Genomic DNA, 25,561 nt, shown 5'->3' on the forward strand with positions numbered 1-25,561 from the left:
CGAAATATCTGTTCTCAGATTCCACAGAAATAAGCCTAGCAAAGAGATCCACGAAATACAGATGTAACTCTGTGAGTGGAAGTCACACTTCACAGAGCAGTTTCTCAGAAAGCTTTTTTCCAGATTTCATCTGAGGATATTTCCTTTTTCACCATAGCCCTCTATGGGCTTCCAAATATCACTTTGCCAATTCCACAAGAACTGTCTTAGCGAAAGTCTTCTTGAGGGGAAAGCTGTAACTCTGTGAGCTCATTTCACAGAACACAAAGAAGTTTCTCAGAAAGTTTCTTTCTCCTAGTTTTCGGAGGATATTTCCTTTGGCCCTATAGTCTTCAAAGGGATCCGAAATATCTGTTCTCAGATTCCACAGAAATAAGGCTAGCAAAGAGATCCACGAAATACAGATGTAACTCTGTGAGATGAATTAACAGAACACTAAGCAGTCTCTCAGAAAGCTTCTTTTCAGATTTCATCTGAGGATATTTCCTTTTTCACCATAGCCTTCTATGGGCTTCCAAATATCACTTTGCCAATTCCACAAGAACTGTCTTAGCGAAAGGCTTCTTGAGGGGAAAGCTGTAACTCTGTGAGATGATTTCACAAAACACAAAGAAGTTTCTCAGAAAGCTTCTTTTTCTTTGTTATCGGAGGATATCTCCTTTGGCCCTATAGTCTTCAAAGGGATCCGAAATATGTGTTCTCAGATTCCACAGAAATAAGTCTAGGAAAGAGATCCACGAAATATAGAAGTAACTCTGTGAGATGAATTAACAGAACACTAAGCAGTTTCTCAGAAAGCTTCTTTCCAGATTTCATCGGAGGATATTTCCTTTTTCACCATAGCCCTCTATGGGCTTCCAAATATCACTTTGCCAATTCCACAAGAACTGTCTTAGCGAAAGGCTTCTTTAGAGGAAAGCTGTAACTCTGTGAGATGAGTTCACAGAACACAAAGAGGTTTCTCAAAAGGTTCTTTCTCTTACTTATCGGAGGATATTTCCTTTGGCCCTATAGTCTTCAAAGGGATCCGAAATATCTGTTCTCAGATTCCACAGAAATAAGGCTAGCAAAGAGATCCACGAAATACAGATGTAACTCTGTGAGTGGAAGTCACACATCACAGAGCAGTTTCTCAGAAAGCTTCTTTCCAGATTTCATCTGAGGATATTTCCTTTTTCACCATAGCCCTCTATGGGCTTCCAAATATCACTTTGCCAATTCCACAAGAACTGTCTTAGCGAAAGGCTTCTTGAGGGGAAAGCTGTAACTCTGTGAGCTCATTTCACAGAACACAAAGAAGTTTCTCAGAAAGCTTCTTTCTCTTAGTTTTCGGAGGATATTTCCTTTGGCCCTATAGTCTTCAAAGGGATCCGAAATATCTGTTCTCAGACTCCACAGAAATAAGGCTAGCAAAGAGATCCACGAAATACAGATGTAACTCTGTGAGATGAATTAACAGAACACTAAGCAGTTTCTCAGAAAGCTTCTTTCCAGATTTCATCGGAGGATATTTCCTTTTTCACCATAGCCCTCTATGGGCTTCCAAATATCACTTTGCCAATTCCACAAGAACTGTCTTAGCGAAAGGCTTCTTGAGGGGAAAGCTGTAACTCTGTGAGATGATTTCACAGAACACAAAGAAGTTTCTCAGAAAGCTTCTTTCTCTTTGTTATTGGACGATATTTCCTTTGGCCCTATAGTCTTCAAAGGGATCCGAAATATCTGTTCTCAGATTCCACAGAAATAAGGCTAGCAAAGAGATCCACGAAATATAGATGTAACTCTGCGAGTGGAAGTCACAGAACACTAAGCAGTTTCTCAGTAAGCTTCTTTCCAGATTTCATCGGAGGATATTTCCTTTTTCACCCTAGCCCTCTATGGGCTTCCAAATATCACTTTGCCAATTCCACAAGAACAGTCTTAGCGAAAGGCTTCTTGAGGGGAAAGCTGTAACTCTGTGAGATGATTTCACAGAACACAAAGAAGTTTCTCAGAAAGCTTCTTTCTCTTAGTTATCGGAGGATATTTCCTTTGGCCCTATAGTCTTCAAAGGGATCCGAAATATCTGTTCTCAGATTCCACAGAAATAAGGCTAGCAAAGAGATCCACGAAATACAGATGTAACTCTGTGAGATGAATTAACAGAACACTAAGCAGTTTCTCAGAAAGCTTCTTTCCAGATTTCATCTGAGGATATTTCCTTTTTCACCATAGCCCTCTATGGGCTTCCAAATATCACTTTGCCAATTCCACTAGAACTGTCTTAGCGAAAGGCTTCTTGAGAGGAAAGCTGTAACTCTGTGAGATGATTTCACAGAACACAAAGAAGTTTCTCAGAAAGCTTCTTTCTCTTAGTTATCGGAGGATATTTCCTTTGGCCCTATAGTCTTCAAAGGGATCCGAAATATCTGTTCTCAGATTCCACAGAAATAAGCCTAGCAAAGAGATCCACGAAATACAGATGTAACTCTGTGAGTGGAAGTCACACATCACAGAGCAGTTTCTCAGAAAGCTTCTTTCCAGATTTCATCTGAGGATATTTCCTTTTTCACCATAGCCCTCTATGGGCTTCCAAATATCACTTTGCCAATTCCACAAGAACTGTCTTAGCGAAAGGCTTCTTGAGGGGAAAGCTGTAACTCTGTGAGCTCATTTCACAGAACACAAAGAAGTTTCTCAGAAAGTTTCTTTCTCCTAGTTTTCGGAGGATATTTCCTTTGGCCCTATAGTCTTCAAAGGGATCCGAAATATCTGTTCTCAGATTCCACAGAAATAAGGCTAGCAAAGAGATCCACGAAATACAGATGTAACTCTGTGAGATGAATTAACAGAACACTAAGCAGTTTCTCAGAAAGCTTCTTTCCAGATTTCATCGGAGGATATTTCCTTTTTCACCATAGCCCTCTATGGGCTTCCAAATATCACTTTGCCAATTCCACAAGAACTGTCTTAGCGAAAGGCTTCTTGAGGGGAAAGCTGTAACTCTGTGAGATGATTTCACAGAACACAAAGAAGTTTCTCAGAAAGCTTCTTTCTCTTAGTTTTCGGAGGATATTTCCTTTGGCCCTATAGTCTTCAAAGGGATCCGAAATATCTGTTTTCAGATTCCACAGAAATAAGGCTAGGAAAGAGATCCACGAAATACAGATGTAACTCTGTGAGTGGAAGTCACACATCATAGAACAGTTTCTCAGAAAGCTTCTTTCCAGATTTCATCTGAGGATATTTCCTTTCTCACCATCGCCCTCTATGGGCTTCCAAATATCACTTTGCCAATTCCACAAGAAATGTCTTAGCGAAAGGCTTCTTGAGGGGAAAGCTGTAACTCTGTGATATGATTTCACAGAACACAAAGAAGTTTCTCAGAAAGCTTCTTTCTCTTAGTTATCGGAGGATATTTCCTTTGGCCCTATAGCCTTCAAAGGGATCCGAAATATCTGTTCTCAGATTCCACATTAATAAGGCTAGCAAAGAGATCCACGAAATACAGATGTAACTCTGTGAGATGAATTAACAGAACACTAAGCAGTTTCTCAGAAAGCTTCTTTCCAGATTTCATCTGAGGATATTTCCTTTTTCACCATAGCCCTCTAAGGGCTTCCAAATATCACTTTGCCAATTCCACAAGAACTGTCTTAGCGAAAGGCTTCTTGAGGGGAAAGCTGTAACTCTGTGAGATGATTTCACAGAACATAACGAAGTTTCTCAGAAAGCTTCCTTCTCTTTGTTATCGGAGGATATTTCCTTTGGCCCTATAGCCTACAAAGGGATACGAATTATCTGTTCTCAGATTCCACAGAAATAAGGCTAGCAAAGAGATCCACGAAATATAGATGTAACTCTGTGAGATGAATTAACAGAACACTAAGCAGTTTCTCAGAAAGCTTCTTTCCAGATTATTGGAGGATATTTCCTTTTTCACCATAGCCCTCTATGGGCTTCCAAATATCACTTTGCCAATTCCACAAGAACTGTCTTAGCGAAAGGCTTCTTGAGAGGAAAGCTGTAACTCTGTGAGATGAGTTCACAGAACACAAAGAGGTTTCTCAAAAGGTTCTTTCTCTTACTTATCGGAGGATATTTCCTTTGGCCCTATAGTCTTCAAAGGGATCCGAAATATCTGTTTTCAGATTCCACAGAAATAAGGCTAGCAAAGAGATCCACGAAATACAGATGTATCTCTGTGAGTGGAAGTCACACATCACAGAGCAGTTTCTCAGAAAGCTTCTTTCCAGATTTCATCTGAGGATATTTCCTTTTTCACCATAGCCCTCTATGGGCTTCCAAATATCACTTTCCCAATTCCACAAGAACTGTCTTAGCGAAAGGCTTCTTGAGGGGAAAGCTGTAACTCTCTGAGCTCATTTCACAGAACACAAAGAAGATTCTCAGAAAGCTTCTTTCTCTTAGTTTTCGGAGGATATTTCCTTTGGCCCTATAGTCTTCAAAGGGATCCGAAATATCTGTTCTCAGATTCCACAGAAATAAGGCTAGCAAAGAGATCCACGAAATACAGATGTAACTCTGTGAGATGAATTAACAGAACACTAAGCAGTTTCTCAGAAAGCTTCTTTCCAGATTTCATCTGAGGATATTTCCTTTTTCACCATAGCCCTCTATGGGCTTCCAAATATCACTTTGCCAATTCCACTAGAACTGTCTTAGCGAAAGGCTTCTTGAGAGGAAAGCTGTAACTCTGTGAGATGATTTCACAGAACACAAAGAAGTTTCTCAGAAAGCTTCTTTCTCTAAGTTACCGGAGGATATTTCCTTTGGCCCTATAGTCTTCAAAGGGATCCGAAATATCTGTTCTCAGATTCCACAGAAATAAGCCTAGCAAAGAGATCCACGAAATACAGATGTAACTCTGTGAGTGGAAGTCACACTTCACAGAGCAGTTTCTCAGAAAGCTTTTTTCCAGATTTCATCTGAGGATATTTCCTTTTTCACCATAGCCCTCTATGGGCTTCCAAATATCACTTTGCCAATTCCACAAGAACTGTCTTAGCGAAAGTCTTCTTGAGGGGAAAGCTGTAACTCTGTGAGCTCATTTCACAGAACACAAAGAAGTTTCTCAGAAAGTTTCTTTCTCCTAGTTTTCGGAGGATATTTCCTTTGGCCCTATAGTCTTCAAAGGGATCCGAAATATCTGTTCTCAGATTCCACAGAAATAAGGCTAGCAAAGAGATCCACGAAATACAGATGTAACTCTGTGAGATGAATTAACAGAACACTAAGCAGTCTCTCAGAAAGCTTCTTTTCAGATTTCATCTGAGGATATTTCCTTTTTCACCATAGCCTTCTATGGGCTTCCAAATATCACTTTGCCAATTCCACAAGAACTGTCTTAGCGAGAGGCTTCTTGAGGGGAAAGCTGTAACTCTGTGAGATGATTTCACAAAACACAAAGAAGTTTCTCAGAAAGCTTCTTTTTCTTTGTTATCGGAGGATATCTCCTTTGGCCCTATAGTCTTCAAAGGGATCCGAAATATGTGTTCTCAGATTCCACAGAAATAAGTCTAGGAAAGAGATCCACGAAATATAGAAGTAACTCTGTGAGATGAATTAACAGAACACTAAGCAGTTTCTCAGAAAGCTTCTTTCCAGATTTCATCGGAGGATATTTCCTTTTTCACCATAGCCCTCTATGGGCTTCCAAATATCACTTTGCCAATTCCACAAGAACTGTCTTAGCGAAAGGCTTCTTTAGAGGAAAGCTGTAACTCTGTGAGATGAGTTCACAGAACACAAAGAGGTTTCTCAAAAGGTTCTTTCTCTTACTTATCGGAGGATATTTCCTTTGGCCCTATAGTCTTCAAAGGGATCCGAAATATCTGTTCTCAGATTCCACAGAAATAAGGCTAGCAAAGAGATCCACGAAATACAGATGTAACTCTGTGAGTGGAAGTCACACATCACAGAGCAGTTTCTCAGAAAGCTTCTTTCCAGATTTCATCTGAGGATATTTCCTTTTTCACCATAGCCCTCTATGGGCTTCCAAATATCACTTTGCCAATTCCACAAGAACTGTCTTAGCGAAAGGCTTCTTGAGGGGAAAGCTGTAACTCTGTGAGATGATTTCACAGAACACAAAGAAGTTTCTCAGAAAGCTTCTTTCTCTTTGTTATTGGACGATATTTCCTTTGGCCCTATAGTCTTCAAAGGGATCCGAAATATCTGTTCTCAGATTCCACAGAAATAAGGCTAGCAAAGAGATCCACGAAATATAGATGTAACTCTGCGAGTGGAAGTCACAGAACACTAAGCAGTTTCTCAGTAAGCTTCTTTCCAGATTTCATCGGAGGATATTTCCTTTTTCACCCTAGCCCTCTATGGGCTTCCAAATATCACTTTGCCAATTCCACAAGAACAGTCTTAGCGAAAGGCTTCTTGAGGGGAAAGCTGTAACTCTGTGAGATGATTTCACAGAACACAAAGAAGTTTCTCAGAAAGCTTCTTTCTCTTAGTTATCGGAGGATATTTCCTTTGGCCCTATAGTCTTCAAAGGGATCCGAAATATCTGTTCTCAGATTCCACAGAAATAAGGCTAGCAAAGAGATCCACGAAATACAGATGTAACTCTGTGAGATGAATTAACAGAACACTAAGCAGTTTCTCAGAAAGCTTCTTTCCAGATTTCATCTGAGGATATTTCCTTTTTCACCATAGCCCTCTATGGGCTTCCAAATATCACTTTGCCAATTCCACTAGAACTGTCTTAGCGAAAGGCTTCTTGAGAGGAAAGCTGTAACTCTGTGAGATGATTTCACAGAACACAAAGAAGTTTCTCAGAAAGCTTCTTTCTCTTAGTTATCGGAGGATATTTCCTTTGGCCCTATAGTCTTCAAAGGGATCCGAAATATCTGTTCTCAGATTCCACAGAAATAAGCCTAGCAAAGAGATCCACGAAATACAGATGTAACTCTGTGAGTGGAAGTCACACATCACAGAGCAGTTTCTCAGAAAGCTTCTTTCCAGATTTCATCTGAGGATATTTCCTTTTTCACCATAGCCCTCTATGGGCTTCCAAATATCACTTTGCCAATTCCACAAGAACTGTCTTAGCGAAAGGCTTCTTGAGGGGAAAGCTGTAACTCTGTGAGCTCATTTCACAGAACACAAAGAAGTTTCTCAGAAAGTTTCTTTCTCCTAGTTTTCGGAGGATATTTCCTTTGGCCCTATAGTCTTCAAAGGGATCCGAAATATCTGTTCTCAGATTCCACAGAAATAAGGCTAGCAAAGAGATCCACGAAATACAGATGTAACTCTGTGAGATGAATTAACAGAACACTAAGCAGTTTCTCAGAAAGCTTCTTTCCAGATTTCATCGGAGGATATTTCCTTTTTCACCATAGCCCTCTATGGGCTTCCAAATATCACTTTGCCAATTCCACAAGAACTGTCTTAGCGAAAGGCTTCTTGAGGGGAAAGCTGTAACTCTGTGAGATGATTTCACAGAACACAAAGAAGTTTCTCAGAAAGCTTCTTTCTCTTAGTTTTCGGAGGATATTTCCTTTGGCCCTATAGTCTTCAAAGGGATCCGAAATATCTGTTTTCAGATTCCACAGAAATAAGGCTAGGAAAGAGATCCACGAAATACAGATGTAACTCTGTGAGTGGAAGTCACACATCATAGAACAGTTTCTCAGAAAGCTTCTTTCCAGATTTCATCTGAGGATATTTCCTTTCTCACCATCGCCCTCTATGGGCTTCCAAATATCACTTTGCCAATTCCACAAGAAATGTCTTAGCGAAAGGCTTCTTGAGGGGAAAGCTGTAACTCTGTGATATGATTTCACAGAACACAAAGAAGTTTCTCAGAAAGCTTCTTTCTCTTAGTTATCGGAGGATATTTCCTTTGGCCCTATAGCCTTCAAAGGGATCCGAAATATCTGTTCTCAGATTCCACATTAATAAGGCTAGCAAAGAGATCCACGAAATACAGATGTAACTCTGTGAGATGAATTAACAGAACACTAAGCAGTTTCTCAGAAAGCTTCTTTCCAGATTTCATCTGAGGATATTTCCTTTTTCACCATAGCCCTCTAAGGGCTTCCAAATATCACTTTGCCAATTCCACAAGAACTGTCTTAGCGAAAGGCTTCTTGAGGGGAAAGCTGTAACTCTGTGAGATGATTTCACAGAACATAACGAAGTTTCTCAGAAAGCTTCCTTCTCTTTGTTATCGGAGGATATTTCCTTTGGCCCTATAGCCTACAAAGGGATACGAAATATCTGTTCTCAGATTCCACAGAAATAAGGCTAGCAAAGAGATCCACGAAATATAGATGTAACTCTGTGAGATGAATTAACAGAACACTAAGCAGTTTCTCAGAAAGCTTCTTTCCAGATTATTGGAGGATATTTCCTTTTTCACCATAGCCCTCTATGGGCTTCCAAATATCACTTTGCCAATTCCACAAGAACTGTCTTAGCGAAAGGCTTCTTGAGAGGAAAGCTGTAACTCTGTGAGATGAGTTCACAGAACACAAAGAGGTTTCTCAAAAGGTTCTTTCTCTTACTTATCGGAGGATATTTCCTTTGGCCCTATAGTCTTCAAAGGGATCCGAAATATCTGTTTTCAGATTCCACAGAAATAAGGCTAGCAAAGAGATCCACGAAATACAGATGTATCTCTGTGAGTGGAAGTCACACATCACAGAGCAGTTTCTCAGAAAGCTTCTTTCCAGATTTCATCTGAGGATATTTCCTTTTTCACCATAGCCCTCTATGGGCTTCCAAATATCACTTTCCCAATTCCACAAGAACTGTCTTAGCGAAAGGCTTCTTGAGGGGAAAGCTGTAACTCTCTGAGCTCATTTCACAGAACACAAAGAAGATTCTCAGAAAGCTTCTTTCTCTTAGTTTTCGGAGGATATTTCCTTTGGCCCTATAGTCTTCAAAGGGATCCGAAATATCTGTTCTCAGATTCCACAGAAATAAGGCTAGCAAAGAGATCCACGAAATACAGATGTAACTCTGTGAGATGAATTAACAGAACACTAAGCAGTTTCTCAGAAAGCTTCTTTCCAGATTTCATCTGAGGATATTTCCTTTTTCACCATAGCCCTCTATGGGCTTCCAAATATCACTTTGCCAATTCCACTAGAACTGTCTTAGCGAAAGGCTTCTTGAGAGGAAAGCTGTAACTCTGTGAGATGATTTCACAGAACACAAAGAAGTTTCTCAGAAAGCTTCTTTCTCTAAGTTACCGGAGGATATTTCCTTTGGCCCTATAGTCTTCAAAGGGATCCGAAATATCTGTTCTCAGATTCCACAGAAATAAGCCTAGCAAAGAGATCCACGAAATACAGATGTAACTCTGTGAGTGGAAGTCACACTTCACAGAGCAGTTTCTCAGAAAGCTTTTTTCCAGATTTCATCTGAGGATATTTCCTTTTTCACCATAGCCCTCTATGGGCTTCCAAATATCACTTTGCCAATTCCACAAGAACTGTCTTAGCGAAAGTCTTCTTGAGGGGAAAGCTGTAACTCTGTGAGCTCATTTCACAGAACACAAAGAAGTTTCTCAGAAAGTTTCTTTCTCCTAGTTTTCGGAGGATATTTCCTTTGGCCCTATAGTCTTCAAAGGGATCCGAAATATCTGTTCTCAGATTCCACAGAAATAAGGCTAGCAAAGAGATCCACGAAATACAGATGTAACTCTGTGAGATGAATTAACAGAACACTAAGCAGTCTCTCAGAAAGCTTCTTTTCAGATTTCATCTGAGGATATTTCCTTTTTCACCATAGCCTTCTATGGGCTTCCAAATATCACTTTGCCAATTCCACAAGAACTGTCTTAGCGAGAGGCTTCTTGAGGGGAAAGCTGTAACTCTGTGAGATGATTTCACAAAACACAAAGAAGTTTCTCAGAAAGCTTCTTTTTCTTTGTTATCGGAGGATATCTCCTTTGGCCCTATAGTCTTCAAAGGGATCCGAAATATGTGTTCTCAGATTCCACAGAAATAAGTCTAGGAAAGAGATCCACGAAATATAGAAGTAACTCTGTGAGATGAATTAACAGAACACTAAGCAGTTTCTCAGAAAGCTTCTTTCCAGATTTCATCGGAGGATATTTCCTTTTTCACCATAGCCCTCTATGGGCTTCCAAATATCACTTTGCCAATTCCACAAGAACTGTCTTAGCGAAAGGCTTCTTTAGAGGAAAGCTGTAACTCTGTGAGATGAGTTCACAGAACACAAAGAGGTTTCTCAAAAGGTTCTTTCTCTTACTTATCGGAGGATATTTCCTTTGGCCCTATAGTCTTCAAAGGGATCCGAAATATCTGTTCTCAGATTCCACAGAAATAAGGCTAGCAAAGAGATCCACGAAATACAGATGTAACTCTGTGAGTGGAAGTCACACATCACAGAGCAGTTTCTCAGAAAGCTTCTTTCCAGATTTCATCTGAGGATATTTCCTTTTTCACCATAGCCCTCTATGGGCTTCCAAATATCACTTTGCCAATTCCACAAGAACTGTCTTAGCGAAAGGCTTCTTGAGGGGAAAGCTGTAACTCTGTGAGCTCATTTCACAGAACACAAAGAAGTTTCTCAGAAAGCTTCTTTCTCTTAGTTTTCGGAGGATATTTCCTTTGGCCCTATAGTCTTCAAAGGGATCCGAAATATCTGTTCTCAGACTCCACAGAAATAAGGCTAGCAAAGATATCCACGAAATACAGATGTAACTCTGTGAGATGAATTAACAGAACACTAAGCAGTTTCTCAGAAAGCTTCTTTCCAGATTTCATCGGAGGATATTTCCTTTTTCACCATAGCCCTCTATGGGCTTCCAAATATCACTTTGCCAATTCCACAAGAACTGTCTTAGCGAAAGGCTTCTTGAGGGGAAAGCTGTAACTCTGTGAGATGATTTCACAGAACACAAAGAAGTTTCTCAGAAAGCTTCTTTCTCTTTGTTATTGGACGATATTTCCTTTGGCCCTATAGTCTTCAAAGGGATCCGAAATATCTGTTCTCAGATTCCACAGAAATAAGGCTAGCAAAGAGATCCACGAAATATAGATGTAACTCTGTGAGTGGAAGTCACAGAACACTAAGCAGTTTCTCAGAAAGCTTCTTTCCAGATTTCATCGGAGGATATTTCCTTTTTCACCCTAGCCCTCTATGGGCTTCCAAATATCACTTTGCCAATTCCACAAGAACAGTCTTAGCGAAAGGCTTCTTGAGGGGAAAGCTGTAACTCTGTGAGATGATTTCACAGAACACAAAGAAGTTTCTCAGAAAGCTTCTTTCTCTTAGTTATCGGAGGATATTTCCTTTGGCCCTATAGTCTTCAAAGGGATCCGAAATATCTGTTCTCAGATTCCACAGAAATAAGGCTAGCAAAGAGATCCACGAAATACAGATGTAACTCTGTGAGATGAATTAACAGAACACTAAGCAGTTTCTCAGAAAGCTTCTTTCCAGCTTTCATCTGAGGATATTTCCTTTTTCACCATAGCCCTCTATGGGCTTCCAAATATCACTTTGCCAATTCCACTAGAACTGTCTTAGCGAAAGGCTTCTTGAGAGGAAAGCTGTAACTCTGTGAGATGATTTCACAGAACACAAAGAAGTTTCTCAGAAAGCTTCTTTCTCTTAGTTATCGGAGGATATTTCCTTTGGCCCTATAGTCTTCAAAGGGATCCGAAATATCTGTTCTCAGATTCCACAGAAATAAGCCTAGCAAAGAGATCCACGAAATACAGATGTAACTCTGTGAGTGGAAGTCACACATCACAGAGCAGTTTCTCAGAAAGCTTCTTTCCAGATTTCATCTGAGGATATTTCCTTTTTCACCATAGCCCTCTATGGGCTTCCAAATATCACTTTGCCAATTCCACAAGAACTGTCTTAGCGAAAGGCTTCTTGAGGGGAAAGCTGTAACTCTGTGAGCTCATTTCACAGAACACAAAGAAGTTTCTCAGAAAGTTTCTTTCTCCTAGTTTTCGGAGGATATTTCCTTTGGCCCTATAGTCTTCAAAGGGATCCGAAATATCTGTTCTCAGATTCCACAGAAATAAGGCTAGCAAAGAGATCCACGAAATACAGATGTAACTCTGTGAGATGAATTAACAGAACACTAAGCAGTTTCTCAGAAAGCTTCTTTCCAGATTTCATCGGAGGATATTTCCTTTTTCACCATAGCCCTCTATGGGCTTCCAAATATCACTTTGCCAATTCCACAAGAACTGTCTTAGCGAAAGGCTTCTTGAGGGGAAAGCTGTAACTCTGTGAGATGATTTCACAGAACACAAAGAAGTTTCTCAGAAAGCTTCTTTCTCTTAGTTTTCGGAGGATATTTCCTTTGGCCCTATAGTCTTCAAAGGGATCCGAAATATCTGTTTTCAGATTCCACAGAAATAAGGCTAGGAAAGAGATCCACGAAATACAGATGTAACTCTGTGAGTGGAAGTCACACATCATAGAACAGTTTCTCAGAAAGCTTCTTTCCAGATTTCATCTGAGGATATTTCCTTTCTCACCATCGCCCTCTATGGGCTTCCAAATATCACTTTGCCAATTCCACAAGAAATGTCTTAGCGAAAGGCTTCTTGAGGGGAAAGCTGTAACTCTGTGATATGATTTCACAGAACACAAAGAAGTTTCTCAGAAAGCTTCTTTCTCTTAGTTATCGGAGGATATTTCCTTTGGCCCTATAGCCTTCAAAGGGATCCGAAATATCTGTTCTCAGATTCCACATTAATAAGGCTAGCAAAGAGATCCACGAAATACAGATGTAACTCTGTGAGATGAATTAACAGAACACTAAGCAGTTTCTCAGAAAGCTTCTTTCCAGATTTCATCTGAGGATATTTCCTTTTTCACCATAGCCCTCTAAGGGCTTCCAAATATCACTTTGCCAATTCCACAAGAACTGTCTTAGCGAAAGGCTTCTTGAGGGGAAAGCTGTAACTCTGTGAGATGATTTCACAGAACATAACGAAGTTTCTCAGAAAGCTTCCTTCTCTTTGTTATCGGAGGATATTTCCTTTGGCCCTATAGCCTACAAAGGGATACGAAATATCTGTTCTCAGATTCCACAGAAATAAGGCTAGCAAAGAGATCCACGAAATATAGATGTAACTCTGTGAGATGAATTAACAGAACACTAAGCAGTTTCTCAGAAAGCTTCTTTCCAGATTATTGGAGGATATTTCCTTTTTCACCATAGCCCTCTATGGGCTTCCAAATATCACTTTGCCAATTCCACAAGAACTGTCTTAGCGAAAGGCTTCTTTAGAGGAAAGCTGTAACTCTGTGAGATGAGTTCACAGAACACAAAGAGGTTTCTCAAAAGGTTCTTTCTCTTACTTATCGGAGGATATTTCCTTTGGCCCTATAGTCTTCAAAGGGATCCGAAATATCTGTTTTCAGATTCCACAGAAATAAGGCTAGCAAAGAGATCCACGAAATACAGATGTATCTCTGTGAGTGGAAGTCACACATCACAGAGCAGTTTCTCAGAAAGCTTCTTTCCAGATTTCATCTGAGGATATTTCCTTTTTCACCATAGCCCTCTATGGGCTTCCAAATATCACTTTCCCAATTCCACAAGAACTGTCTTAGCGAAAGGCTTCTTGAGGGGAAAGCTGTAACTCTCTGAGCTCATTTCACAGAACACAAAGAAGATTCTCAGAAAGCTTCTTTCTCTTAGTTTTCGGAGGATATTTCCTTTGGCCCTATAGTCTTCAAAGGGATCCGAAATATCTGTTCTCAGATTCCACAGAAATAAGGCTAGCAAAGAGATCCACGAAATACAGATGTAACTCTGTGAGATGAATTAACAGAACACTAAGCAGTTTCTCAGAAAGCTTCTTTCCAGATTTCATCGGAGGATATTTCCTTTTTCACCATAGCCCTCTATGGGCTTCCAAATATCACTTTGCCAATTCCACAAGAACTGTCTTAGCGAAAGGCTTCTTGAGGGGAAAGCTGTAACTCTGTGAGATGATTTCACAGAACACAAAGAAGTTTCTCAGAATGCTTCTTTCTCTTTGTTATTGGACGATATTTCCTTTGGCCCTATAGTCTTCAAAGGGATCCGAAATATCTGTTCTCAGATTCCACAGAAATAAGGCTAGCAAAGAGATCCACGAAATATAGATGTAACTCTGCGAGTGGAAGTCACAGAACACTAAGCAGTTTCTCAGTAAGCTTCTTTCCAGATTTCATCGGAGGATATTTCCTTTTTCACCCTAGCCCTCTATGGGCTTCCAAATATCACTTTGCCAATTCCACAAGAACAGTCTTAGCGAAAGGCTTCTTGAGGGGAAAGCTGTAACTCTGTGAGATGATTTCACAGAACACAAAGAAGTTTCTCAGAAAGATTCTTTCTCTTAGTTATCGGAGGATATTTCCTTTGGCCCTATAGTCTTCAAAGGGATCCGAAATATCTGTTCTCAGATTCCACAGAAATAAGGCTAGCAAAGAGATCCACGAAATACAGATGTAACTCTGTGAGATGAATTAACAGAACACTAAGCAGTTTCTCAGAAAGCTTCTTTCCAGATTTCATCTGAGGATATTTCCTTTTTCACCATAGCCCTCTATGGGCTTCCAAATATCACTTTGCCAATTCCACTAGAACTGTCTTAGCGAAAGGCTTCTTGAGAGGAAAGCTGTAACTCTGTGAGATGATTTCACAGAACACAAAGAAGTTTCTCAGAAAGCTTCTTTCTCTAAGTTACCGGAGGATATTTCCTTTGGCCCTATAGTCTTCAAAGGGATCCGAAATATCTGTTCTCAGATTCCACAGAAATAAGCCTAGCAAAGAGATCCACGAAATACAGATGTAACTCTGTGAGTGGAAGTCACACATCACAGAGCAGTTTCTCAGAAAGCTTTTTTCCAGATTTCATCTGAGGATATTTCCTTTTTCACCATAGCCCTCTATGGGCTTCCAAATATCACTTTGCCAATTCCACAAGAACTGTCTTAGCGAAAGGCTTCTTGAGGGGAAAGCTGTAACTCTGTGAGCTCATTTCACAGAACACAAAGAAGTTTCTCAGAAAGTTTCTTTCTCCTAGTTTTCGGAGGATATTTCCTTTGGCCCTATAGTCTTCAAAGGGATCCGAAATATCTGTTCTCAGATTCCACAGAAATAAGGCTAGCAAAGAGATCCACGAAATACAGATGTAACTCTGTGAGATGAATTAACAGAACACTAAGCAGTCTCTCAGAAAGCTTCTTTTCAGATTTCATCTGAGGATATTTCCTTTTTCACCATAGCCTTCTATGGGCTTCCAAATATCACTTTGCCAATTCCACAAGAACTGTCTTAGCGAAAGGCTTCTTGAGGGGAAAGCTGTAACTCTGTGAGATGATTCCACAAAACACAAAGAAGTTTCTCAGAAAGCTTCTTTTTCTTTGTTATCGGAGGATATCTCCTTTGGCCCTATAGTCTTCAAAGGGATCCGAAATATGTGTTCTCAGATTCCACAGAAATAAGTCTAGGAAAGAGATCCACGAAATATAGAAGTAACTCTGTGAGATGAATTAACAGAACACTAAGCAGTTTCTCAGAAAGCTTCTTTCCAGATTTCATCGGAGGATATTTCCTTTTTCACCATAGCCCTCTATGGGCTTCCAAATATCACTTTGCCAATTCCACAAGAACTGTCTTAGCGAAAGGCTTCTTTAGAGGAAAGCTGTAACTCTGTGAGATGAGTTCACAGAACACAAAGAGGTTTCTCAAAAGGTTCTTTCTCTTACTTATCGGAGGATATTTCCTTTGGCCCTATAGTCTTCAAAGGGATCCGAAATATCTGTTCTCAGATTCCACAGAAATAAGGCTAGCAAAGAGATCCACGAAATACAGATGTAACTCTGTGAGATGAATTAACAGAACACTAAGCAGTTTCTCAGAAAGCTTCTTTCCAGATTTCATCTGAGGATATTTCCTTTTTCACCATAGCCCTCTATGGGCTTCCAAATATCACTTTGCCAATTCCACAAGAACTGTCTTAGCGAAAGGCTTCTTGAGGGGAAAGCTGTAACTCTGTGAGATGATTTCACAGAACATAACGAAGTTTCTCAGAAAGCTTCCTTCTCTTTGTTATCGGAGGATATTTCCTTTGGCCCTATAGCCTTCAAAGGGATCCGAAATATCTGTTCTCAGATTCCACAGAAATAAGGCTAGCAAAGAGATCCACGAAATATAGATGTAACTCTGTGAGATGAATTAACAGAACACTAAGCAGTTTCTCAGAAAGCTTCTTTCCAGATTATTGGAGGATATTTCCTTTTTCACCATAGCCCTCTATGGGCTTCCAAATATCACTTTGCCAATTCCACAAGAACTGTCTTAGCGAAAGGCTTCTTTAGAGGAAAGCTGTAACTCTGTGAGATGAGTTCACAGAACACAAAGAGGTTTCTCAAAAGGTTCTTTCTCTTACTTATCAGAGGATATTTCCTTTGGCCCTATAGTCTTCAAAGGGATCCGAAATATCTGTTTTCAGATTCCACAGAAATAAGGCTAGCAAAGAGATCCACGAAATACAGATGTAACTCTGTGAGATGAATTAACAGAACACTAAGCAGTCTCTCAGAAAGCTTCTTTTCAGATTTCATCTGAGGATATTTCCTTTTTCACCATAGCCTTCTAAGGGCTTCCAAATATCACTTTGCCTATTCCACAAGAACTGTCTTAGCAAAAGTCTTCTTGAGGGGAAAGCTGTAACTCTGTGAGATGATTTCACAGAACACAAAGAAGTTTCTCAGAAAGCTTCTTTCTCTTAGTTATCGGAGGATATTTCCTTTGGCCCTATAGTCTTCAAAGGGATCCGAAATATCTGTTTTCAGATTCCACAGAAATAAGGCTAGCAAAGAGATCCACGAAATACAGATGTAACTCTGTGAGATGAATTAACAGAACACTAAGCAGTCTCTCAGAAAGCTTCTATTCAGATTTCATCTGAGGATATTTCCTTTTTCACCGTAGCCTTCTATGGGCTTCCAAATATCACTTTGCCAATTCCACAAGAACTGTCTTAGCGAAAGGCTTCTTGAGGGGAAAGCTGTAACTCTGTGAGATGATTTCACAGAACACAAAAAAGTTTCTCAGAAAGCTTCTTTCTCTTAGTTATCGGAGGATATTTCCTTTGGCCCTATAGTCTTCAAAGGGATCCGAAATATCTGTTTTCAGATTCCACAGAAATAAGGCTAGCAAAGAGATCCACGAAATACAGATGTAACTCTGTGAGATGAATTAACAGAACACTAAGCAGTCTCTCAGAAAGCTTCTTTTCAGATTTCATCTGAGGACATTTCCTTTTTCACCATAGCCTTCTATGGGCTTCCAAATATCACTTTGCCAATTCCACAAGAACTGTCTTAGCGAAAGGCTTCTTGAGGGGAAAGCTGTAACTCTGTGAGATGATTTCACAGAACACAAAGAAGTTTCTCAGAAAGCTTCTTTTTCTTTGTTATCGGAGGATATTTCCTTTGGCCCTATAGTCTTCAAAGGGATCCGAAATATGTGTTCTCAGATTCCACAGAAATAAGTCTAGGAAAGAGATCCACGAAATATAGAAGTAACTCTGTGAGATGAATTAACAGAACACTAAGCAGTTTCTCAGAAAGCTTCTTTCCAGATTTCATCTGAGGATATTCCCTTTTTCACCATAGCCCTCTATGGGCTTCCAAATATCACTTTGCCAATTCCACAAGAACTGTCTTAGCGAAAGGCTTCTTGAGGGGAAAGCTGTAACTCTGTGAGATGATTTCACAGAACACAAAGAAGTTTCTCAGAAAGCTTCTTTCTCTTTGTTATTGGACGATATTTCCTTTGGCCCTATAGTCTTCAAAGGGATCCGAAATATCTGTTCTCAGATTCCACAGAAATAAGGCTAGCAAAGAGATCCACGAAATATAGATGTAACTCTGCGAGTGGAAGTCACCGAACACTAAGCAGTTTCTCAGTAAGCTTCTTTCCAGATTTCATCGGAGGATATTTCCTTTTTCACCATAGCCCTCTATGGGCTTCCAAATATCACTTTGCCAATTCCACAAGAACAGTCTTAGCGAAAGGCTTCTTGAGGGGAAAGCTGTAACTCTGTGAGATGATTTCACAGAACACAAAGAAGTTTCTCAGAAAGCTTCTTTCTCTTTGTTATCGGAGGATATTTCCTTTGGCCCTATAGTCTTCAAAGGGATCCGAAATATCTGTTCTCAGATTCCACAGAAATAAGGCTAGCAAAGAGATCCACGAAATACAGATGTAACTCTGTGAGATGAATTAACAGAACACTAAGCAGTTTCTCAGAAAGCTTCTTTCCAGATTTCATCTGAGGATATTTCCTTTTTCACCATAGCCCTCTATGGGCTTCCAAATATCACTTTGCCAATTCCACAAGAACTGTCTTAGCGAAAGGCTTCTTGAGGGGAAAGCTGTAACTCTGTGAGATGATTTCACAGAACACAAAGAAGTTTCTCAGAAAGCTTCTTTCTCTTAGTTATCGGAGGATATTTCCTTTGGCCCTATAATCTTCAAAGGGATCCGAAATATCTGTTCTCAGATTCCACAGAAATAAGCCTAGCAAAGAGATCCACGAAATACAGATGTAACTCTGTGAGTGGAAGTCACACATCATAGAGCAGTTTCTCAGAAAGCTTCTTTCCAGATTTCATCTGAGGATATTTCCTTTTTCACCGTAGCCCTCTATGGGCTTCCAAATATCACTTTGCCAATTCCACAAGAACTGTCTTAGCGAAAGGCTTCTTGAGGGGAAAGCTGTAACTCTGTGAGCTCATTTCACAGAACACAAAGAAGTTTCTCAGAAAGTTTCTTTCTCCTAGTTTTCGGAGGATATTTCCTTTGGCCCTATAGTCTTCAAAGGGATCCGAAATATCTGTTCTCAGATTCCACAGAAATAAGGCTAGCAAAGAGATCCACGAAATACAGATGTAACTCTGTGAGATGAATTAACAGAACACTAAGCAGTTTCTCAGAAAGCTTCTTTCCAGATTTCATCGGAGGATATTTCCTTTTTCACCATAGCCCTCTATGGGCTTCCAAATATCGCTTTGCCAATTCCACAAGAACTGTCTTAGCGAAAGACTTCTTGAGGGGAAAGCTGTAACTCTGTGAGATGATTTCACAGAACACAAAGAAGTTTCTCAGAAAGCTTCTTTCTCTTAGTTTTCGGAGGATATTTCCTTTGGCCCTATAGTCTTCAAAGGGATCCGGAATATCTGTTCTCAGATTCCACAGAAATGAGGCTAGCAAAGAGATCCACGAAATATAGATGTAACTCTGTGAGATGAATTAACAGAAGACTAAGCAGTTTCTCAGAAAGCTTCTTTCCAGATTTCATCGCAGGATATTTCCTTTTTCACCATAGCCCTCTATGGGCTTCCAAATATCACTTTGCCAATTCCACAAGAACTGTCTTAGCGAAAGGCTTCTTGAGGGGAAAGCTGTAACACTGTGAGATGATTTCACAGAACACAAAGAAGTTTCTCAGAAAGCTTCTTTCTCTTTGTTATTGGACGATATTTCCTTTGGCCCTATAGTCTTCAAAGGGATCCGAAATATCTGTTCTCAGATTCCACAGAAATAAGGCTAGCAAAGAGATCCACGAAATATAGATGTAACTCTGTGAGTGGAAGTCACAGAACACTAAGCAGTTTCTCAGAAAGCTTCTTTCCAGATTTCATCGGAGGATATTTCGTTTTTCACCATAGCCCTCTATGGGCTTCCAAATATCACTTTGCCAATTCCACAAGAAATGTCTTAGCGAAAGGCTTCCTGAGGGGAAAGCTGTAACTCTGTGAGATGATTTCACAGAACACAAAGAAGTTTCTCAGAAAGCTTCTTTCTCTTAGTTATCGGAGGATATTTCCTTTGGCCCTATAGTCTTCAAAGGGAACCGAAATATCTGTTCTCAGATTCCACAGAAATAAGGCTAGCAAAGAGATCCACGAAATACAGATGTAACTCTGTGAGATGAATTAACAGAACACTAAGCAGTTTCTCAGAAAGCTTCTTTCCAGATTTCATCTGAGGATATTTCCTTTTTCACCATAGCCCTCTATGGGCTTCCAAATATCACTTTGCCAATTCCACAAGAACTGTCTTAGCGAAAGGCTTCTTGAGGGGAAAGCTGTAACTCTGTGAGATGATTTCACAGAACACAAAGAAGTTTCTCAGAACGCTTCTTTCTCTTAGTTATCGGAGGATATTTCCTTTGGCCCTATAGTCTTCAAAGGGATCCGAAATATCTGTTCTCAGATTCCACAGAAATAAGCCTAGCAAAGAGATCCACGAAATACAGTTGTAACTCTCTGAGATGAATTAACAGAACACTAAGCAGTTTCTCAGAAAGCTTCTTTCCAGATTTCATCGGAGCATATTTCCTTTTTCACCATAGCCCTCTATGGGCTTCCATATATCACTTTGCCAATTCCACAAGAACTGTCTTAGCTAAAGGCTGCTTGAGGGGAAAGCTGTAACTCTGTGAGCTCATTTCACAGAACACAAAGAAGTTTCTCAGAAAGCTTCTTTCTCTTAGTTTTCGGAGGATATTTCCTTTGGCCCTATAGTCTTCAAAGGGATCCGAAATATCTGTTCTCAGATTCCACAGAAATAAGGCTAGCAAAGAGATCCACGAAATACAGATGTAACTCTGTGAGATGAATTAACAGAACACTAAGCAGTTTCTCAGAAAGCTTCTTTCCAGATTTCATCTGAGGATATTTCCTTTTTCACCGTAGCCCTCTATGGGCTTCCAAATATCACTTTGCCAATTCCACAAGAACTGTCTTAGCGAAAGGCTTCTTGAGGGGAAAGCTGTAACTCTGTGAGATGATTTCACAGAACACAAAGAGGTTTCTCAGAAAGCTTCTTTCTCTTAGTTATCGGAGGATATTTCCTTTGGCCCTATAGTCTTCAAAGGGATCCGAAATATCTGTTCTCAGATTCCACAGATATAAGGCTAGCAAAGAGATCCACGAAATACAGATGTAACTCTGTGAGTGAAAGTCACACATCACAGAGCAGTTTCTCAGAAAGCTTCTTTCCAGATTTCATCAGGATATTTCCTTTTTCACCATAGCCCTCTATGGGCTTCCAAATATCACTTTGCCAATTCCACAAGAACTGTCTTAGCGAAAGGCTTCTTGAGGGGAAAGCTGTAACTCTGTGAGCTCATTTCACAGAACACAAAGAAGTTTCTCAGAAAGCTTCTTTCTCTTTGTTATTGGACGATATTTCCTTTGGCCCTATAGTCTTCAAAGGGATCCGAAATATCTGTTCTCAGATTCCACAGAAATAAGGCTAGCAAAGAGATCCACGAAATACAGATGTAACTCTGTGAGATGAATTAACAGAACACTAAGCAGTTTCTCAGAAAGCTTCTTTCCAGATTTCATCTGAGGATATTTCCTTTTTCAACATAGCCCTCTATGGGCTTCCAAATATCACTTTGCCAATTCCACAAGAACTGTCTTAGCGAAAGGCTTCTTGAGGGGAAAGCTGTAACTCTGTGAGATGATTTCACAGAACACAAAGAAGTTTCTCAGAAAGCTTTTTTCTCTTAGTTATCGGAGGATATTTCCTTTGGCCCTATAGTCTTCAAAGGGATCCGAAATATCTGTTCTCAGATTCCACAGAAATAAGCCTAGCAAAGAGATCCACGAAATACAGTTGTAACTCTGTGAAATGAATTAACAGAACACTAAGCAGTTTCTCAGAAAGCTTCTTTCCAGATTTCATCGGAGGATATTTCCTTTTTCACCATAGCCCTCTATGGGCTTCCAAATATCACTTTGCCAATTCCACAAGAACTGTCTTAGCGAAAGGCTTCTTGAAGGGAAAGCTGTAACTCTGTGAGATGATTTCACAGAACACAAAGAAGTTTCTCAGAAAGCTTCTTTCTCTTAGTTATCGGAGGATATTTCCTTTGGCCCTATAGGCTTCAAAGGGATCCGAAATATCTGTTCTCAGATTCCACAGAAATAAGCCTAGCAAAGAGATCCACGAAATACAGATGTAACTCTGTGAGTGGAAGTCACACATCACAGAGCAGTTTCTCAGAAAGCTTCTTTCCAGATTTCATCTGAGGATATTTCCTTTTTCACCATAGCCCTCTATGGGCTTCCAAATATCACTTTGCCAATTCCACAAGAACTGTCTTAGCGAAAGGCTTCTTGAGGGGAAAGCTGTAACTCTGTGAGCTCATTTCACAGAACACAAAGGAGTTTCTCAGAAAGTTTCTTTCTCTTAGTTTTCGGAGGATATTTCCTTTGGCCCTATAGCCTTCAAAGGGATCCGAAATATCTGTTCTCAGATTCCACAGAAATAAGGCTAGCAAAGAGATCCACGAAATACAGATGTAACTCTGTGAGATGAATTAACAGAACACTAAGCAGTTTCTCAGAAAGCTTCTTTCCAGATTTCATCTGAGGATATTCCCTTTTTCACCATAGCCCTCTATGGGCTTCCAAATATCACTTTGCCAATTCCACAAGAACTGTCTTAGCGAAAAGCTTCTTGAGGGGAAAGCTGTAACTCTGTGAGATGATTTCACAGAACACAACGAGGTTTCTCAGAAAGCTTCCTTCTCTTTGTTATCGGAGGATATTTCCTTTGGCCCTATAGTCTTCAAAGGGATCCGAAATATCTGTTCTCAGATTCCACAGAAATAAGGCTAGCAAAGAGATCCACGAAATATAGATGTAACTCTGTGAGATGAATTAACAGAACACTAAGCAGTTTCTCAGAAAGCTTCTTTCCAGATTTCATCGGAGGATATTTCCTTTTCCCCATAGCCCTCTATGGGCTTCCAAATATCACTTTGCCAATTCCACAAGAACTGTTTTAGCGACAGGCTTCTTGAGGGGAAAGAAGTAACTCTGTGAGATGATTTCACAGAAGACAAAGAAGTTTCTCAGAAAGCTTCTTTCTCTTAGTTATCGGAGGATATTTCCTTTGGCCCTATAGTCTTCAAAGGGATCCGAAATATCTGTTTTCAGATTCCACAGAAATAAGGCTAGCAAAGAGATCCACGAAATACAGATGTAACTCTGTGAGATGAATTAACAGAACACTAAGCAGTTTCTCAGAAAGCTTCTTTCCAGATTTCATCGGAGGATATTTCCTTTTTCACCATAGCCCTCTATGGGCTTCCAAATATCACTTTGCCAATTCCACAAGAACAGTCTTAGCGAAAGGCTTCTTGAGAGGAAAGCTGTAACTCTGTGAGATGATTTCACAGAACACAATGAAGTTTCTCAGAAAGCTTCTTTCTCTTTGTTATTGGAGGACATTTCCTTTGGCCCTATAGTCTTCAAAGGGATCCGAAATATCTGTTCTCAGATTCCACAGAAATAAGGCTAGCAAAGAGATCCACGAAATATAGATGTAACTCTGTGAGATGAATTAACAGAACACTAAGCAGTTTCTCAGCAAGCTTCTTTCCAGATTTCATCGGAGGACATTTCCTTTTTCACCATAGCCCTCTATGGGATTCCAAATATCACTTTGCCAATTCCACAAGAACTGTCTTAGCGAAAGGCTTCTTGAGGGGAAAGCTGTAACTCTGTGAGATGATTTCACAGAACACAAAGAAGTTTCTCAGAAAGCTTCTTTCTCTTAGTTATCGGAGGATATTTCCTTTGGCCCTATAGTCTTCAAAGGGATCCGAAATATCTGTTTTCAGATTCCACAGAAATAAGGCTAGCAAAGAGATCCACGAAATACAGATGTAACTCTGTGAGTGGAAGTCACAAATCACAGAGCAGTTTCTCAGAAAGCTTCTTTCCAGATTTCATCTGAGGATATTTCCTTTCTCACCATCGCCCTCTATGGGCTTCCAAATATCACTTTGCCAATTCCACAAGAAATGTCTTAGCGAAAGGCTTCTTGAGGGGAAAGCTGTAACTCTGTGATATGATTTCACAGAACACAAAGAAGTTTCTCAGAAAGCTTCTTTCTCTTAGTTATCGGAGGATATTTCCTTTGGCCCTATAGCCTTCAAAGGGATCCGAAATATCTGTTCTCAGATTCCACAGAAATAAGGCTAGCAAAGAGATCCACGAAATACAGATGTAACTCTGTGAGATGAATTAACAGAACACTAAGCAGTTTCTCAGAAAGCTTCTTTCCAGATTTCATCTGAGGATATTTCCTTTTTCACCATAGCCCTCTATGGGCTTCCAAATATCACTTTGCCAATTCCACAAGAATTGTCTTAGCGAAAGGCTTCTTGAGGGGAAAGCTGTAACTCTGTGAGATGGTTTCACAGAACATAACGAAGTTTCTCAGAAAGCTTCCTTCTCTTTGTTATCGGAGGATATTTCCTTTGGCCCTATAGTCTTCAAAGGGATCCGAAATATCTGTTCTCAGATTCCACAGAAATAAGGCTAGCAAAGAGATCCACGAAATACAGATGTAACTCTGTGAGATGAATTAACAGAACACTAAGCAGTTTCCCAGAAAGCTTCTTTCCAGATTTCATCTGAGGATATTTCCTTTTTCACCATAGCCCTCTATGGGCTTCCAAATATCACTTTGCCAATTCCACAAGAACTGTCTTAGCGAAAGGCTTCTTGAGGGGAAAGCTGTAACTCTGTGAGATGATTTCGCAGAACACAAAGAGGTTTCTCAAAAGGTTTTTTCTCTTACTTATCGGAGGATATTTCCTTTGGCCCTATAGTCTTCAAAGGGATCCGAAATATCTGTTCTGAGATTCCACAGAAATAAGGCTAGCAAAGAGATCCACGAAATACAGATGTAACTCTGTGAGTGGAAGTCACACATCACAGAGCACTTTCTCAGAAAGCTTCTTTCCAGATTTCATCTGAGGATATTTCCTTTTTCACCATAGCCCTCTATGGGCTTCCAAATATCACTTTGCCAATTCCACAAGAACTGTCTTAGCGAAAGGCTTCTTGAGGGGAAAGCTGTAACTCTGTGAGCTCATTTCACAGAACACAAAGAAGTTTCTCAGAAATCTTCTTTCTCTTAGTTTTCGGAGGATATTTCCTTTGGCCCTATAGTCTTCAAAGGGATCCGAAATATCTGTTCTCAGATTCAACAGAAATAAGGCTAGCAAAGAGATCCACGAAATACAGATGTAACTCTGTGAGATGAATTAACAGAACACTAAGCAGTTTCTCAGAAAGCTTCTTTCCAGATTTCATCTGAGGATATTTCCTTTTTCACCATAGCCCTCTATGGGCTTCCAAATATCACTTTGCCAATTCCACAAGAACTGTCTTAGCGAAAGGCTTCTTGAGGGGAAAGCTGTAACTCTGTGAGATGATTTCACAGAACATAACGAAGTTTCTCAGAAAGCTTCCTTCTCTTTGTTATCGGAGGATATCTCCTTTGGCCCTATAGCCTTCAAAGGGATCCGAAATATCTGTTCTCAGATTCCACAGAAATAAGGCTAGCAAAGAGATCCACGAAATACAGATGTAACTCTGTGAGATGAATTAACAGAACACTAAGCAGTTTCTCAGAAAGCTTCTTTCCAGATTTCATCTGAGGATATTTCCTTTTTCACCATAGCCCTCTATGGGCTTCCAAATATCACTTTGCCAATTCCACAAG

This window comes from Macaca mulatta, chromosome 5 (genome assembly GCF_049350105.2).
Source record: "Macaca mulatta isolate MMU2019108-1 chromosome 5, T2T-MMU8v2.0, whole genome shotgun sequence".
NCBI lineage: Eukaryota > Metazoa > Chordata > Mammalia > Primates > Cercopithecidae > Macaca > Macaca mulatta.